Source organism: Hemitrygon akajei, chromosome 17, assembly GCF_048418815.1.
Source record: "Hemitrygon akajei chromosome 17, sHemAka1.3, whole genome shotgun sequence".
NCBI lineage: Eukaryota > Metazoa > Chordata > Chondrichthyes > Myliobatiformes > Dasyatidae > Hemitrygon > Hemitrygon akajei.
Window position 1 is genome coordinate 29,059,726 of NC_133140.1, and position 15,701 is coordinate 29,075,426.

The 15,701-nt window shown below is 42.7% G+C and overlaps 1 protein-coding gene across 4 annotated transcripts in view; it reads left to right on the forward strand.

Moving 5' to 3' along the window:
• Positions 1-2,881: 2,881 nt before the first annotated feature.
• Positions 2,882-15,701, forward strand: part of cpne2 (copine II) — a 258,097-nt gene continuing 245,277 nt past the window's right edge. For 2 of the 4 annotated variants that reach the window (XM_073069839.1, XM_073069843.1), the window contains exon 1: positions 3,544-3,958. The gene's annotated coding sequence lies outside the window, so the exon portion shown is untranslated. Of the gene's footprint in view, positions 2,901-3,010; positions 3,132-3,543; positions 3,959-15,701 lie in introns of those variants that run through there. The other 2 variants (XM_073069841.1, XM_073069840.1) reach the window with 2 other exon arrangements.

The following is a 15,701-nucleotide window of genomic DNA, read 5'->3' on the forward strand; positions in this document are numbered from 1 at the left end:
AGTTCACTGATTCAAAGCAGTCCTGTAAGCACTCTTGTGCTTCCCTTGTCCATATCTTCTTGGTCCTCACTACTGGTGCTGCAGTCTCCAGTCTCTGCCTGTACTCAGGGAGTAGAAGCACATCCGGGTGGTCAGACTTCCCAAGGTTGAACATTCTAAACTCTCTTTGGGTAACAAGATAATTCTTGAACTACTGAAGATGGGCTTACTGGTGACTGCTAAAGTTTTGGGCTCAACTGTGGTTTTTGCTGCCAGCAGGGACATCTTTTCCATGTCTATTGTATCAGGTCCTATCTGAATATTAAAGGTTTTAAAACCAGAATTGTATAGCTTCTTTGTGCTATTTAAGTTATTCAATTATTTCAGTGATCCAACAAATAGAGGGACGTTCTGCTAGTGTAATGAGCAAAGGTGATTCAATTTGTTAGTCATATCTAAGCCGCAGAGAGGGAATTGCTTTGCTCCTTTGGAATTTAGGCAAGCTTTTAGAAGGAGTACCACAGACCACTATATAACCAATGTCTTCATTCTGTTATAGTATGAAAATAAGCCACAAGAAACAAGTAACCACAGAGGAATTTTTTAAAAAACTGCACAAGGTGTATCAGGACCTTTTCGTGCCATGGGATTGAACACCTAATTGTGTGGGACTCAGTGTTTGACTGTGTTTACTCAAAGGTTTCATGCAGTGTTCACACATATTTTACTGCTTGCTTAGGTCAAAGCAACAACAGCATGATAATTAGAAATGTAAATGCTACATGGTTCAGAAACGATTGTACAATAATTACATTGTTCATCTGAGTTATTCTATTTTATCCACACTGATTCAGCTTCCAGATCAAGATTGATTTTTTTATTATGTAAAAGACTTCCTTTATCCTCCTCCTCCAGTCTCCTCACTTCATTTCCCTCTCCTCTCCTACATTCCTCTCTTCCATCACCAAATCCTCCTCTTGCAGACACTCTGATAGAGTGGTGCAATAGTCAATGTATTCACAGCATTATTTAGACCCAGTTCAACCATCCAGGTTGGCAGTAAACCGATTAAATTGGTAGTGGGGGTGGGGGGGACAGAGACCTAAAGGATCATAACCCAAGAAATGGGGAAAACAATATTGTACATAAAAATTAGTATTAATTATGGTAATTTTCTGTTTGTCTGGGCAGAAAGAAGAATTGTATATTATCTGAGTTATGATGTAATTTGCAAAGGATACATAAGCCATCATGCTATTCTGGTGCACTCTCCACAATCTGTACATAGCAAGCGCCCAATCTAATCCCCCCAGTAATCTGGCCCCCTTTAGTGGCTCACACCCGTCATCAGGAGCTAACATGGAAATGGCATGGTGGAAGCTACCAGAAAAGCTCCAAATTGACCAGTCGGACTCTGTTCTGGGACCCCAGCTCTTTGTGATTTTTATAAATGGCTTGGATGAGGAAGTGGGAGGGTGGGCTCGTAAGTTTTATGATGACACGTGGGTTGATGGCATTGTGGTTGGTGTAGAAGGTTATCATAAGTTACAGCAGGATATTGACAGGATGCAGAGCTGGGATGGTTGGACTTTAATCCGGAGAAGTGTAGTGACACATTTCAGAAGGTCAAGCATGAAGGCAGAATACAAGGTTAATGGCAGTGTGGAGGAACTGAGGGATCTTGAGGTTCAAGTCTATAGGTACTCCCTCAAAGTTGCCGCACAAGTTAATAGGGTGGTTAAAATGATGTATGGTATGTTGGCCTTCATTAGTTAGGGAGTTCAGTGTTCAGGAGTTGTAAGGTAATGTTGCAGCTCCATAAAACTCTGATTGGACTGCCCTTGTTCAGTTCTGATCACATCATTATGGGAATGACGTGGAAGCTTTAACCAGGCTACACAGCAGATTTACCGGGATGTTAAAGAACATGTTCTTTAATCAGGCAGCATCCCGGTAAATGAGTGAGCTTTTCTCTTTGGAGCAAAGGAGGATGAGAGGGGTCATGAAAGAGGTGTATAAGATGATATGAGGTATAGATAGAGCGGACAGCCAGCACCTAGCTAATATTAGAGGACATACTTTCAAGGTGATTGTAGGAGACTTTGTGGAGGTGTCAGAGACAATTTTTTTTTACACAGAGAGTGCAGGGTACTGCGGGTGGGGGGGGGGGGCGGGGATGGAGGCAGATACATTAGGGACATTTAAAAAACACTTAGATAAGTACATGGATGAAAGAAGGGTTAGACCTTGGAGTAGATTAAAAGGTCCGCACAACATAGTGGGCCGAAGGGCCTATATTGCGCTCTATTGTTCTACGTTTTGTGTTATCTGTTCTCTGAGGTTTCTTTTACATTCCAGGGAGTCTCTTGCTATAATATTTCCCTTTCGGTTATATCTGATCAATTCTATGCCACAACCTTTCAATATTAACGTTCTTTGGTTAACTTCTATTTGCCTTTCTTTTGTTTGGTAAGATGATGCGTTTGGGAAATGTTATCCAGGTGCCTCTTCACTTCCCTTTAAGAAGTTGCGTTGAGGACGGGATAGAGAAGTACATGTATAGTCGGGGTGTTTAACCCGCTCCTTCCGCAGCCCCGGTACGCTAATAAACGTGCATCAAACTCCAGCTGTTTTCTCCCAAGGAAGCTCTACCTACGTGAAAATACTAGCCATGTGGATAGACACAAGTGCAAGAGCAGGGAGGGAATGCTGGAATTTTGACAGCCATATTGACAGGGCGAGAACCTTAAAACCAACCCCGCGCCTCGACAAAGCTACCCGGGAAATCGTAATCACATTGCCCAACGTCCTGCCTCTGCCAGTCTTAGCAAAGATCGGGCATGTTGGTGCAGTTACAGGCAGACCAGACCATTATAATGCCGGATCTGTCAGTCACCAGGATTGACAGGCGTGGGATTAAGGTTAAAATGCGACTGTTTTATATACACATATGTTCATTTAACCATTCTCCGATCTTAACTGTAATTCTCTCTGATGTGTTCCCCGTTCTAGCTCCTTCTGGTACAATCATGGGATTAAGGAGACAGCATCTTAATCCACAGTATGACACAACCTTGCTCCAAAATAAGTGAAGATAATTGAGTGCAAATGATCACAGCAACGTGGTTTTCGCGAGCGGCATGCACCCCAGGGTCGGTAGGCGTTGCGGAATTATCCAGCTACTCTGCTTTTGTTTCTTTTAACTTTTGTATGATTTCGGTCTATAAGGAGATGCGCTAGATGTTTGGGGGCTGGTGCCTCGGGTTCTCCCGCGTCACCTTGAGGGTTAACAGAAAAGGCGAAAACGCCGTATTGCAATAATGTAGTGGGTGTGTTTAATGAAGAGACTTTAAAGCGGTAACGCTGCTGGGAGTCTGCTCTGATGCTCGTGATTAGCGATTGGGCACTCGAGAAAGCACAACTTTCTGTCTGTGAGCTGCAGTTGCCACCGGAGAGCGGGATTGCTGCTGGAGTCCAGCACGACCCCCCCCCCCCCCCCACACTCTCTAACAAGGCAGAACCCCCGAAATCTGAGTGTGAGAGAGAGAGAGAGAGAGAGAGAGAGAGAGAGAGAGAGAGAGAGAGAACAGGGGAAGACCGAAGTGAACGTCTGCAAGATTTGTGGTAGGAGGAAAAAGATGGTCGGAAGTTTGCTGGCGATGTAACTAGGCTCTCAAGCGGAGGAAATGGTCGCTGATGCTAGACTAGTGTTGTGAGAGTCTATCCGCCCGCCGCTCGCTGGAAGAACCGAGACTGACTGACAAATTGGAGTTGCCTAAAGCAATTTTAAATTCGGTACTCGTTTCTTTTTCCCCTCTCGCTGATTTCAGCCGCTTCCCGCCTACCCGTGGATGGTCTGTCTTAAATGACAAATTCAATTTTTAACTCAACTTCTGTTGCCGAATGGAAGCCGAGCAACTTCCTGGCCGATAGGGCTTAACAGATCCGAGGGAGTACGAACTAACCAGAGCTGCGGAAGGTAGGTGTGGAGTCATTGTCGCTGTTAACTACGTCTCCTATTTCATTATCCAGTGTAGGTTCCTCCTGGGACCAACTGCTTGCAATTTGAGATGGTTAATCGCACCCCAGATCTCTGTCTCGGTCCTTGTATGTGCGGAACCAACTTGTAACAATACCCAGTTTTGATTTGATTGTTTTCTCCCGCGAATAAAATCTACAAATCCAATCACTCGGTATGACAAATCTCACCCACTGCTAGATTCGAAAAACATGACGGCGCTTTGAACTAAATTACCGAAATTGAATAGCACCAAAGCTTCTAATTGTTCAAGTGACTTCCAGAATCAAGTTACCTCGGTTATTGCGAATATAACTGACTTCCATGCCCAACCCGCTGAGTCTTCAAGGCGTTAATAGACAATGAGTTGGTCATACCCATCCCAACGGTTAGATTTAGCTCCACTTTTTTTAAACCAGGCGAGTCCGGGACATTTGTTCCTGCTCAGGTTCTGGAAACACGTGGATTTTTTTAAATAAAAGCAAAAAGAAACTGCAGATACCAGTGATACGAATTTTAAACCGGAGAGCGCCGTAAACACTCAGGAGGTCGGGCAGCGGCTGAGGAGAGGGCAGCGGAGCCGGGTGGGTGACGGCCGCAGCTGCCCGATCCTGGCGCCACCTGCCCTGTATGTTTAGCATGTGGGACCGGTGTCAACGCTGACAACAACCTGTGGCGCGAAACATCTCTTCAGAGCGGCCTCACCGCCGGCGTTAAAATGGTTTTACGTTGACGAAAAACGAGGCTATTTTGGCCTTGCATTTGCTCCTTTTGAAACGGTGACCCAGGATTGGAGTGGGTCCGAGGTGAAGGCGGTGAAACCTCGCGTTTCCCATTGAAATCGGTTATAGACACTCAGATTTTTTTGTTGTGAGAACATGTGATGGAGTGTCCCTCCGAAGCGCATATCTCGCCAGGACCTCTGTTTCTGGAGCGACAGATCCTTTTTGGAAATGTAATCTCCACATTATGTTGGGCCACCAAGTGTTCGCGCTCTTGCCCATCCGAACCGCGTCTGGCTCCACGATGGGAGAATTTCAGCTCACATCTTACTGACTCTTGCACTTGCAGCGGCGCTGCACTTGTGCAGTCCATCTCCATTGCTCGAATTTGGCGTCAAGGCAGTGTTTAATTCCAGTGTGTTGAATATTCTTTATACGGCCCCATGTGGTGACTTAATCGGGAGGTATCCTGCCCAGACGATCTGGCAAATTTCCCATAACATTTGAGAGAGCCTTCATCAGATTTTTTAAAAAATCAACCCATTGACTTCTCCTGAATTTTGGCATAGGTGATAAATGCTAGCTTGTTGACAATAACTGCGTCCTGTTTATTTTTCTAAAAGAATGACATTTTGTCACAATTTTGTTACTTCATTTGGAGAGAGCCTGCTGTGTTAAGATAATCTGCCTTGCTGTCCACCATAATGAAAGTGATTACCATTCAGGAGTATTTAATTGGTGATGAATTGAAAATTCTGAAAGGTTGTAAACCCCTCTTATTCTTCTGTTTGAAGGATCACCAGACTGATTCCTGGAACGGGGTGGTGTGTTACATGAGAGATGTAAGACTTTAAAGGATGAGTTTTATTGGACAGATGAGGCTTGACAGAACAGATGTGAAGATGATTTTACCCTGGCTGGCCTAACTGGAATCAAAAGTTATAGTCTCGAAATATGATGTCTGCCATTCAGAAATAAGATGAGGGGAGTTGTTTTCACCAGAGAGTAGTGAATGTTTGGCATTCTCCACCTGAGGAGCCATACTTAATAATTTTGAGACCAAGATCAGTAAATTAGGGACAATAAGGAAACTGAGTTAAAGAGGAGCTGTGATCTTTTTTAATACCAGAGCAGGGCTGGACAGCCAATTCGAGCTTCTATTTCCCTAAAATACCAGCTCACAACTTTCACTTCATTTGTGCCTTTTTTCATTATGTTTTCTACGCACCTGCGAGAATTTTTATTTAAATAAAAATCTCTATGGCAGGAATGACACTGCTTCATTTGTGATCTTTGACATTTTGTTGAAGTAAATTTGACATTCTTGATACCAGTGGTTTTTTCTTGCTTTTAAATGTTGCATGTAAAGTTTGTGTGCCCCTGCGCAAGGTACTTGCAGGAACCAGATTATGAGGGAATTGCACAACATTGTAGCCTTCAGTACAAAAAGAAAGATTTATTCTCCTGTGAAATGCTCTAGTTTGAAAGCTTGTAGAAATACTTAAAACATTCAACATAGTGATAGGTTAACTTTTTTTTTTAAAATTCTCACTTGCTTACCTGTGCGTCAGAAACTTCTACACAGAGCAGTATAGTAGATGAACATGACCTGAAGCCCCTGCTATTTGTGTCCAGTTAACTGCACATCTGCCTGCCTCTGGTCTCCATCCCTCCATTCTCTACCTGTCTAAATGCCTCTTCTTGACTGTTGCCATCATAGCTGTCCCACCACCCTCCTGACAGCATTTTCCATGCAGCTACTAACGTGCTACTTTATATAAAAAAAATTTGCCTCATAAATCTCCTTAGAACTTTTTCTCCTCCCACCTTTGAAACTATGCCATCTAGTACATGACATTTCCATCCTGGGGAAAGACTCTTCCTATCCATCCCATCCATGTATTTATTTACGGATACAGCACAGAACGGGACCTTCCAGCCCAGCGTGTCGCACTGCCCAGCAGTACGCCCATTTTAACGCTAGCCTGATCACAGGATGATTGACAACAGCCAGCTAACCGGTATGCCTTTGGACCGTGGGAGGACGCTAGAGCACCTGGAGGAAACGCACAAAGTTTGTGGGGAGACCGTACAAACTCCCTACAGGTGGCACTGGAATTGAACTCTGGAACGCCCTGAACTGTAACAGCATCACGCTAACAGTCACGCTACCATGGTGCCCTTGCCTCACCTAATTTTATAAGCTGCGGTTAGATTACCTGTTGGCCTCTTGTGTTCCAGACGAGCAATCCAAGTAAGTTCAACCTCTCCTTGCTCTCCAATCCAGGCACCATCCTAGTGAACCACATCTGCGTCCTCTTCGAAGTCTCCATATCCTGTGTGTGATGCAGTGCTCGGGACTGCAAGTGATAGTCCAAATGTGGCTTGCTAACTTATACTTGACACCCCTACTGAGGCAGGTACACCATCTTTATCACCCTGTCTACTGGTGTTGCTACTTTCAGGGAGCCAGAGACTTTCACCCTTTACTTTTCCTGTTAATTTTTCCCTTGCACCAATGCTAGCATGCATCATCTCATTTTGTTGGGGTTAAATTCTGTCGGCTATTTTCCCAGCTGCACTCTCATCTAGTCTGTGTCCTGAATCGTTTGACACCTCCCCTCATAATCCCCCAACTTTGCCAGTTTGTCTTGTCCGCCAATTTGCTAATCAGCCCATCTCAAGGGTCAACTTTATTTGCCATGTGCATTTACAAGTATTAGGAATTTGCTGTTGTGTGTTGGTCAGGGAGCGACATGCAACAAAGAGCAACAGCATTTATCAATTATAAAGAATTTTATAAATCATATAAATAGTATGGATATGGAATAAAACATGCATATTTACATTGTAAATACATGCTGATATTTACTATGTAAAGAGCATTATAAAAACAGTTTGGTTTTTATGAAAGTTGCAGGAATTGTTTAGGGGAAGTGGTACAGGAATTGCAAGGCCCTGCGAAGGATTACGAAGACCGCTGAGGAGCGTCGGTGTCTTTCTTCCACCCATTCAAGAGACTTGTCGGGGCACTGTGTACACAGAGCCCTTAGCATTGTCAATGATCCCTCCCATTCAGCCAACAATCCATCAGGCAGGAGGTACTGCAGTACTGGGACAAGGACTGCGAGGATGGAAAACAGTTTCTTTTCTCCTTGTTGCCACCCAGTTCTCATGTATGATGTGCTAGTGGATTATACTGTTTGCTTTTTAACTTCTGTTGTAAATTCACCTTATTATTTGTTGATTTATTTGGAGTGATATTACTTTCTCTTGCGTGCGAGCTATCGGTACTGTGCTGTGCACTTTGGTCGAGAGTAGCGTTGTTTTGTTTGGCGGTATACATGATATAATTGAAGGACAATGAACTTGCAGTGCAGTGAATAATAGATAGAGGAGTGTGAGGGGAGTTCTAACTATAAAGGTTGATCAGATTAACTGCCTGGGTGAAGAAACTTTGAAGATGCAGTGGAAGTTTTGTTATAACACAATAGTTTTGTAGCAGTTTCCAGAAGGCAGTTTGCAGGCTGGGTAGTGTCCACAATGATTTATCCTGCCTGCATTGCTCTGAACACATGCAAGTCCTGCAGTGATTGTAGTCTGCAGCCAGTGACCTTTACTGCTGACGTGCACCTTTGTCAAAAAATGATTTTTAGCTCCCAGCACTGATCCTTGCAGAGCACCCTGGGTCACGTCCTCAGTCAGAATAGCAACCTTCCACTTCTGTCTCTGTGGCCAAATCAATTTTGAATGTAATGTACCAAGTTGTAATGGAGGTTGCCTGCCTTAATTTTCTGGATCAGTCTACCATGAAAAACCTTATTTAAAACTTTAGTGAAGTCCATATATACAACATCCAATACTCTGCCCTAAACCTAAGCAATCATCTTCCAGAGGGGTCAGCATTGAAGTTACTCTGAGGTCATTAGGTTTGCTTTGGCCTTTTTTTAAACTAGGTTGGTTTAACCATTAAGCATTAGAGGAACAATAAATTGTTATATCTGTAATACTATATTGTGCACCTTACTGTATGGTAGTTGCTGTGTGCTCTTAAAGTTAATTGTAGAATGATTTCACACTGGTATCTTCACAGTACGGCAGATCCACCTCATAATGTTTGAATGTGAAAGGGTGTTAGCACCAAAAGAACAGCTCTTTCTGTAAAGGTTACATTGTTTTTTTTAACCAAAATGCCATTAACAGACAAATTTATTTGTGTGTTTCATCAAGAGAATATTCATCATTCCCAGCATGTGCTTTTAGCACAGGGGTGGTGGTTAACATGCAGTTACAGAATGCATGTGTAATTTTTAATTGTACAGTTTGTGCTCTAGAAACATGAAGTAGCCTCTAGCTTATTAACAGTAAAAGGTTTTTGTTTTAAACTGACAGTTGTGAAGTCATTTACTGAAGCTTCAGTGACAGCATCTCTTTCTAGTTTAAGAAAGCCTTGTGTTTTATGTAGCCCTTTTAGGACTGTGATGACACAGAGCACTTTACAAAACAGGCTACAGTTCAGATTGTAATGTAGATGAGTCTTCAGCCAAATACTATATTCGTTCTTTATTTAGATAGGTTACAGTGCTCCAAAGATGGAGCAGGCCCAATAAGTAAAAAGCCCTGGAAGACTCTCGAAGCACTGAGCTGGTAGGCAGCATCTGTGGAGTGAGAAATGGATACTAAAGGTCGAGGGCTCTTGGTCAGAATGGAATTTAAAACCTGTAAAAGGCACTTGGACAGGAAAAGTCTGGAGCAGGCGTTCCCAACCTGATGTCCACAGACCCTTCAGTTAATGTTAGGGGTCCATGGCATTAACAAACCAAGGTTGGGAACCCCTGGTTTAGAGGGCCAAATGTGAGCAAGTAAGAACAGTATAGGTGGGAATCTTGGTCAGTGTGAACCAGCTGAGCTGAGTTCCTGTTTCCGTGCTATATGGCTCTGACTGTATTTGGAGTCTGCAGTTCCAACAACCGCACCCCTTCTCCAAAACTCAGTATAGCAGGTTTCTGCATATAATGCTCCTTTTGCAAAGCTGCTGATGAAGAATTCATTGCAGGAGTTGAAGTGTATGCATTCTGATAGCCTCGTCTTGCATCCTTTAGAAAATACGTGCTTTTATTCCAAATGGTGTATTGTGTATTATTGGTGTATTATTCTATTTTTAACCAGTTAAAGGAAAAAGTGAAATTGTATTCAGATAGTGAAAAACAACTTGTATTTTCATAGCACTTTCCATACCTTCTTCACCAAAGCATTTTGCAGCAGATGAATAACTCTTAGTGTTGTCACGGAGGAAATGTAGCAGCCAAGTTCGTGGGAAATGTCTATCATGGACCAGGAACACTGCAGCATAGATACAGGCCCTTCAGCCCATCTAGTCTGCACTAAACTAGTCTGCCTAGTCCCATCAGCCTGCACCTGGATCATAGCCCTCCTATGCATATACCTATCCAAGTTTCTCAAATGTTGAAATTGAGCCCACATCCACCACTTCCACTCTTACCAAAGTTCAAAGTAAGATTTAGTATCAGAGTGCATACATGTCACCACATACAACCCTGAGATTCTTTTTCCTATGGACATACTCAGCAAATCTATAGAATAGTAACTGTAAACAGATCAATGAAAGAGCAAGAACTTAGAAGATGACAAACTGCAAATGCAATATAAATAATAAGTAATAAATAATGAGAGCATGAAGTAACAAAATAAAGAGTCTTTATAGTGAGATAATTGATTGTGGGAGTATCTCAATAGATGAGTGCAATTATCCTCTTGTTCAAGAGCCTGATGGTTAAGGGGCAGTAAATATTCTCGAACCTGGTTGGGTGAGTCCTGAGGTTCTTCTACCTTCTGCCTGATGGCAGCAGTGAGAAAAGAGCATGGCCTGTGTGGTAAGGGTCTTTAACAGATGCTGCTTTCCTACTGCAGTGTTTCATGTAGATGTGCTCAATAGTTGGGAGGGCTTTACCTGTTACGTACTGGGCCAAATACAGTCCCTTCTGTAGGGTTTTCCATTCAAAGGCATTGACTGGGTTTTCCATGCCAGGCCGTAATGCAGCCAGTCAATACACTTTCCACTACACATCTAGAGAAGTTTGGCAAGGCTTTTAAATGTCATGCCGTATCTCCACAGCCTTCTAAGGAAGTAGCTGCTCTGCTGTGCTTTCTTTGCTATTACACGCTTTCAATTTAGAAATCTCTCCCTCATGTCCCCCTAAGCATTTCACCTTTCACCCGAAACCCATGACCTCTAGTTGTAGTCTCGCTCAACCTCAGTGGAAGAAGCTTGCTTGCATTTACCCTAGCTATATCTCTCATAATTTTGTATACCTCTTTCAAATCTTCCCTCATTCTTCTACACTCTAGGGAAAAAAGTCCTCACTGATTCAACTTTTTCCCATAACTCGGGTCCTCAAGTCCTGGTAACATACTTATAAGTTTTCTCTGCACTCTTTCAATATTATTGACTTCATTCCTGTAGGTTGGTGACCAAAGCTGCAGACAATGCTCAAAATTTGGCCTCACCAATGTCTTGTACAACTTCAGCATAGCATCCTGTAGTTAACACATTGACTAATGAAGGCCAACGTGCCAAAAGCTTTCTTTACAACCCTTATCTACCTGTGACACCACTTTCAAGGAATGATGGGTCCTTATTGCCAGATCCCTCTGTTCCACCACACTCCTTAGAGTCCTACAGATCACCGTGTAAATTCTATTCTTCTTTGTCCACGCAGAGTACAACATCTCATGCCTATTTACTTTAATTTCCATCTGCCATTTGCAACGGGTAAGAATGATCCTGATTATCATCTAGATCGCTGATATAGATGCCAAACAACAATGGGCCCAGCACTGAACCCTGCAGCACACCACTTGTCACAAGCCTCCAATCGGAAGGGCAACTATCTACTACCACTCTGGCTTCTCCCCTAAAGCCAATGTCTAATTCATTTTACTACCTCATCCTCAATGCTGAGTGACTGAACCTTCTTGACTAACCACTCACGGAGGACCTTGTCAAGTGCATTGCTAAAGTCCATGTAGACAACATCCACAGTCTTGCCTTCGTCAGCTTTCCATGGTAACGTCCTAAAAAAAACTCCATTAGATTGGTCAGACACTGCCTTTCACACATAAAGCCATGTTGACTATCCCTAATCTGTCCCTGTCTATCCAAATAGGTGTATATCTGGTCCCTTAGAATACTTTCCGACAACATGCCCACTACTGATTTCAGGCTGAGCAGCCTACAATTTTCTTGGGTTATTCTTAGATCCTTTCTTAAACAGTGGAATAACATGAGTTATCCTCCAACCCTCCAGGACCTCACCTGCTGTCCAGTACTTTGCAGATATGTCTTGAGGGGTTAAATGGGTAAGACTTGTCCCGACTCTCTTAAAATTGTCTGGGACGTTTACTGAGTCACTGCAGACAGAAAATGCCTTTATTCATGCAGTGTATATATGAGTAGAGAACATTTTGTTGATGTCAGTTTAAAATGTATTTATGTCAGAGTTTGTACATGTACTAATATCAGGCTAGATTGTGTATGTCGGAAGTATCAAAGCAAAGTTGTCTGGTAAATGTGCAGAGTCTGATTTGGTTAGTACTTGCATGGATGAGATGCTAGGAATACCAAGTGCAATTTGCTTTGTCTGTAAGGGGGATAGTTGAAGACTCAGCTCGACACGTGTCTGTGATGTGAAGCATTTTCTGGTATCTGAGGTGTTTCAATGGCTATGGTGATGTTGGAACTGGTATTTGACATGTCTAATATAACCCCTAAAGCAGTGTATCTCTAAATATCGCTTCCAGCAGTGTGAGATTTAATTGGTGTGATATTTCATAAAGGGATAATGTCAACAGTAGCATAGTGATTAGCCTGATCGCTTTACAGCACCAGCCAGGGATCAGTGATCGACGTTTGATTCCTGCCATTACCCTTAAGGAGTTTGTACGTTCTCCTGTGACTGTGTGGGTTTCCTGCTACAGGCGGGGGATAGTGAGTTACAGGCATTCTGTGTTGGCGACAGAACTGTGCGTCACCATAGTGCAAGCTACTTGGAGCAATCCTTTGATGCAACCAATGCATTTTACTATATTTGATGTACGTGTGACAAAGCTAATCTTTTTTTCCTTTTTTACTCCTTTGAAAGTTTGCTCTGTTGATAGTCTGACGGCTAAGTCTACAGATGTTGCCGAACGTGATGTTATTTTACTTTCAGAATTTGGAGATTGCTGGTTTGTTTTATTATTCTCCCCAGATTGAGCAATTTAAGGAATCTTTGTTTGTTTGATCTATCTAACCTTTTTTTCCTGCTGTATACTTCTATAGGGAAATTTTAATGACTGTTGCCGTTTGATGTTTTACTATCACTTAAAGGTATATTCTTTTTCTTAGCATTGATTCAAATCCAGAATCTCGCCTTCTTGAATGCAAGACAGCAGCAAAGAATTGTATTTCACAGTCCCATGCTGTGCCAGCTGCAGATAGTTGGCATCTTGCCACCAGATATTTCCATTAACATTCAGTGTGAAATTTCTGAATAGGGTTCAGCAAAACTGGCAACAGTAACTTAATCTGTTTTGTCCTGATAAAATTACAGCAAAGTAAATTTTGCAAAGTATGCTATTATATTTGTGTAAATTTTTATGTGGAAGTTGTTGCATTTCATTTCTTTGCAAAAAGTTGCCCACCACAAAGAAGAATTAAATACGTACATGTTGATCAAGAGTGTTTGTACTAACCTGCATCCCCTGAAATCAATGCCCAAGTCCTTTGGTAGATTTTACAGTTATTGTGTTCAGAGCAGGCATTGACATTAAAGTTGTTGTATCCAACAATGACACTGAAACGTGTGCAGAAGAATTTTTTAAATGGAAAAGCTGTTGCACTGGGACAGTGCTGTTCTCCCGCTCTCAGAGTGCTGGGTCCTGTGGTATGAGTAGTGGTCACAACGGGCATCTTCCTTGGTTGCAGTGGATGACTGTGCCTTTGCTCTCCTTGAAGGAGCTGACTTTGCATGTCAGGATAGGCATGTCCCTTATCTCACCAGGCTCGCTGCCCGCCCACCCTCACCTGGTTTAGCCGCCTATCGAAGCAGTGAACGAGATGGGGAAAGGGTAAAATAGTCCATCCAGTCTGGATATCTGGACATGGTGTAAACTGCTGTGTGCACCCCACACTGCAGCCAGCTGATCTCCCGGTTCGCCTGTGCACTGTGTGCTTAAGGCTACATCCACACTACACTGGATAAATCCGTAACCAAAGCTTTTTCTCTTCGTTTTTACCTTCTGTCCACACTAAAATTATGTTTTCGTCCCCCGAAACTGGAGATTTTCAGAAACGCTCTCCAGGGTGTGTAATTTTGAAAATGCCACTTGGCTGGAGCAGTGTGGATGGGGTAACCAGAGAAATCTAAAAACACTGTCATGACGTGCCGGAACAGATGGTGATGGTAACAGATGGCACCATTTCATTGTTTTTTTGAACGCAACTTAACAATTTCAGAACAGACGGCGACGAGACTGAAGCCAGAAGAGTTAGAAATGTACTCACCAAACACTTTGACCCATAACTTACTGAATAAATAAGAATACTCACTTTGCCATGTTTTCTGCTCTTGCTCGTATGAAGGTGGTTTACCTATTTATGCAAGTACTTCTCTGACAACACATTGTAACAGCCTAATGTAACATTGTATGGAAATACAAGATAATACTGATGCAGACATGTTTTATACATTTAACAAGAAGCTTTATTAATGCAACAGAGTTAGTCAGTTTTTCAATGCTCGCCGTCAGCCGGGCCATACTGTCCGTTGCCTCCATACACTTCAGTATTTGCTTTTTTTAACTTTTAAGTCCTCCTGCACGAGAGCCAACAGCTGCCTGTCGTTTAAGTTTTTCTCGTCTGTAACTGGACAAACGCATAGCAAATCTTTCACAGCAAGATTCGACACCAAACACGTCACTTGTTTTCGGTAGATGTGTCCTGCGCATGCGCAGTAGGAGGAGATTCACCAAAATATCCGTTTTAATGTGGACAGAGATATTTTAAAAAATGCATAGTGTGAACGCATATCGTTTTTACGCGAAACTGGCATTTTCAAAATTGTCTGGTCTAGCGTGGACATAACCTAAGCTGGCAGTCGTCATTCACAGTTTAGGATTGCAAAAGAAACTGCTGATTTCTATATTGTATTTGAGAATTCGGAATAGGACGTGCCTTGTGGATAAATCCCTGTCATGTTGGGTTCATTTATGCATTTGATTGTGTTGAGCGATGACCATTGGGAACAATAATGAAGCACAGACGATGTGGTAATTGGCTTTATTTTAAGCATCCCAAATTTAAACACGAGATTTGCTGCTCTTTATAAAGCTGCCACTCAGCTAATATTTCACAGGAGCAGAATAAAGTGTGAGAAAATTCCCAGGTTGTAGGTGGGTTGTTGCTCTTTAAGTATGTTCAGTTGTGTGGGTTTATAAATGCGGACAGGAGGGGTAATAGGCAGCCTGGCAGTTCCAGAGTGATAGTTTCTGCAGTCTCTCAGCAGAAGGTGCTAATTGTGTCCTAAGGAAGCCTCCTTGCTGCTTGTGCTCTTGCTGACTCAGTTCAATGTCTGTACAGGTTAGATCCCTGATATTTTCAGCACTAATAGCTTAAATAAATCTGCTCAGTTTCTCTGAGAGGTCCCACTCTAAATACAGCCACAGTGCTAACATCAAAACATTCAGTTTCTTGTCTAATTGGAACACATGTTCCCCCACTGGCAGTCTAACAGCATCAAGTTGCATCTTTAGAGTCATAAGGAGCTCCAGATTTTGGAATCAGATGTGAAACTGGAGTTGCTGAGCAGTATCTGGTGGGGGCAGAGGAAAGATTTGTTGACTTCTGGAGTTGAGACCCCAGAAGTCTTTAATTTGTTTGTAAAAACCACTTTGATAACTCCACAAAGTGCCACCTTCTGCAA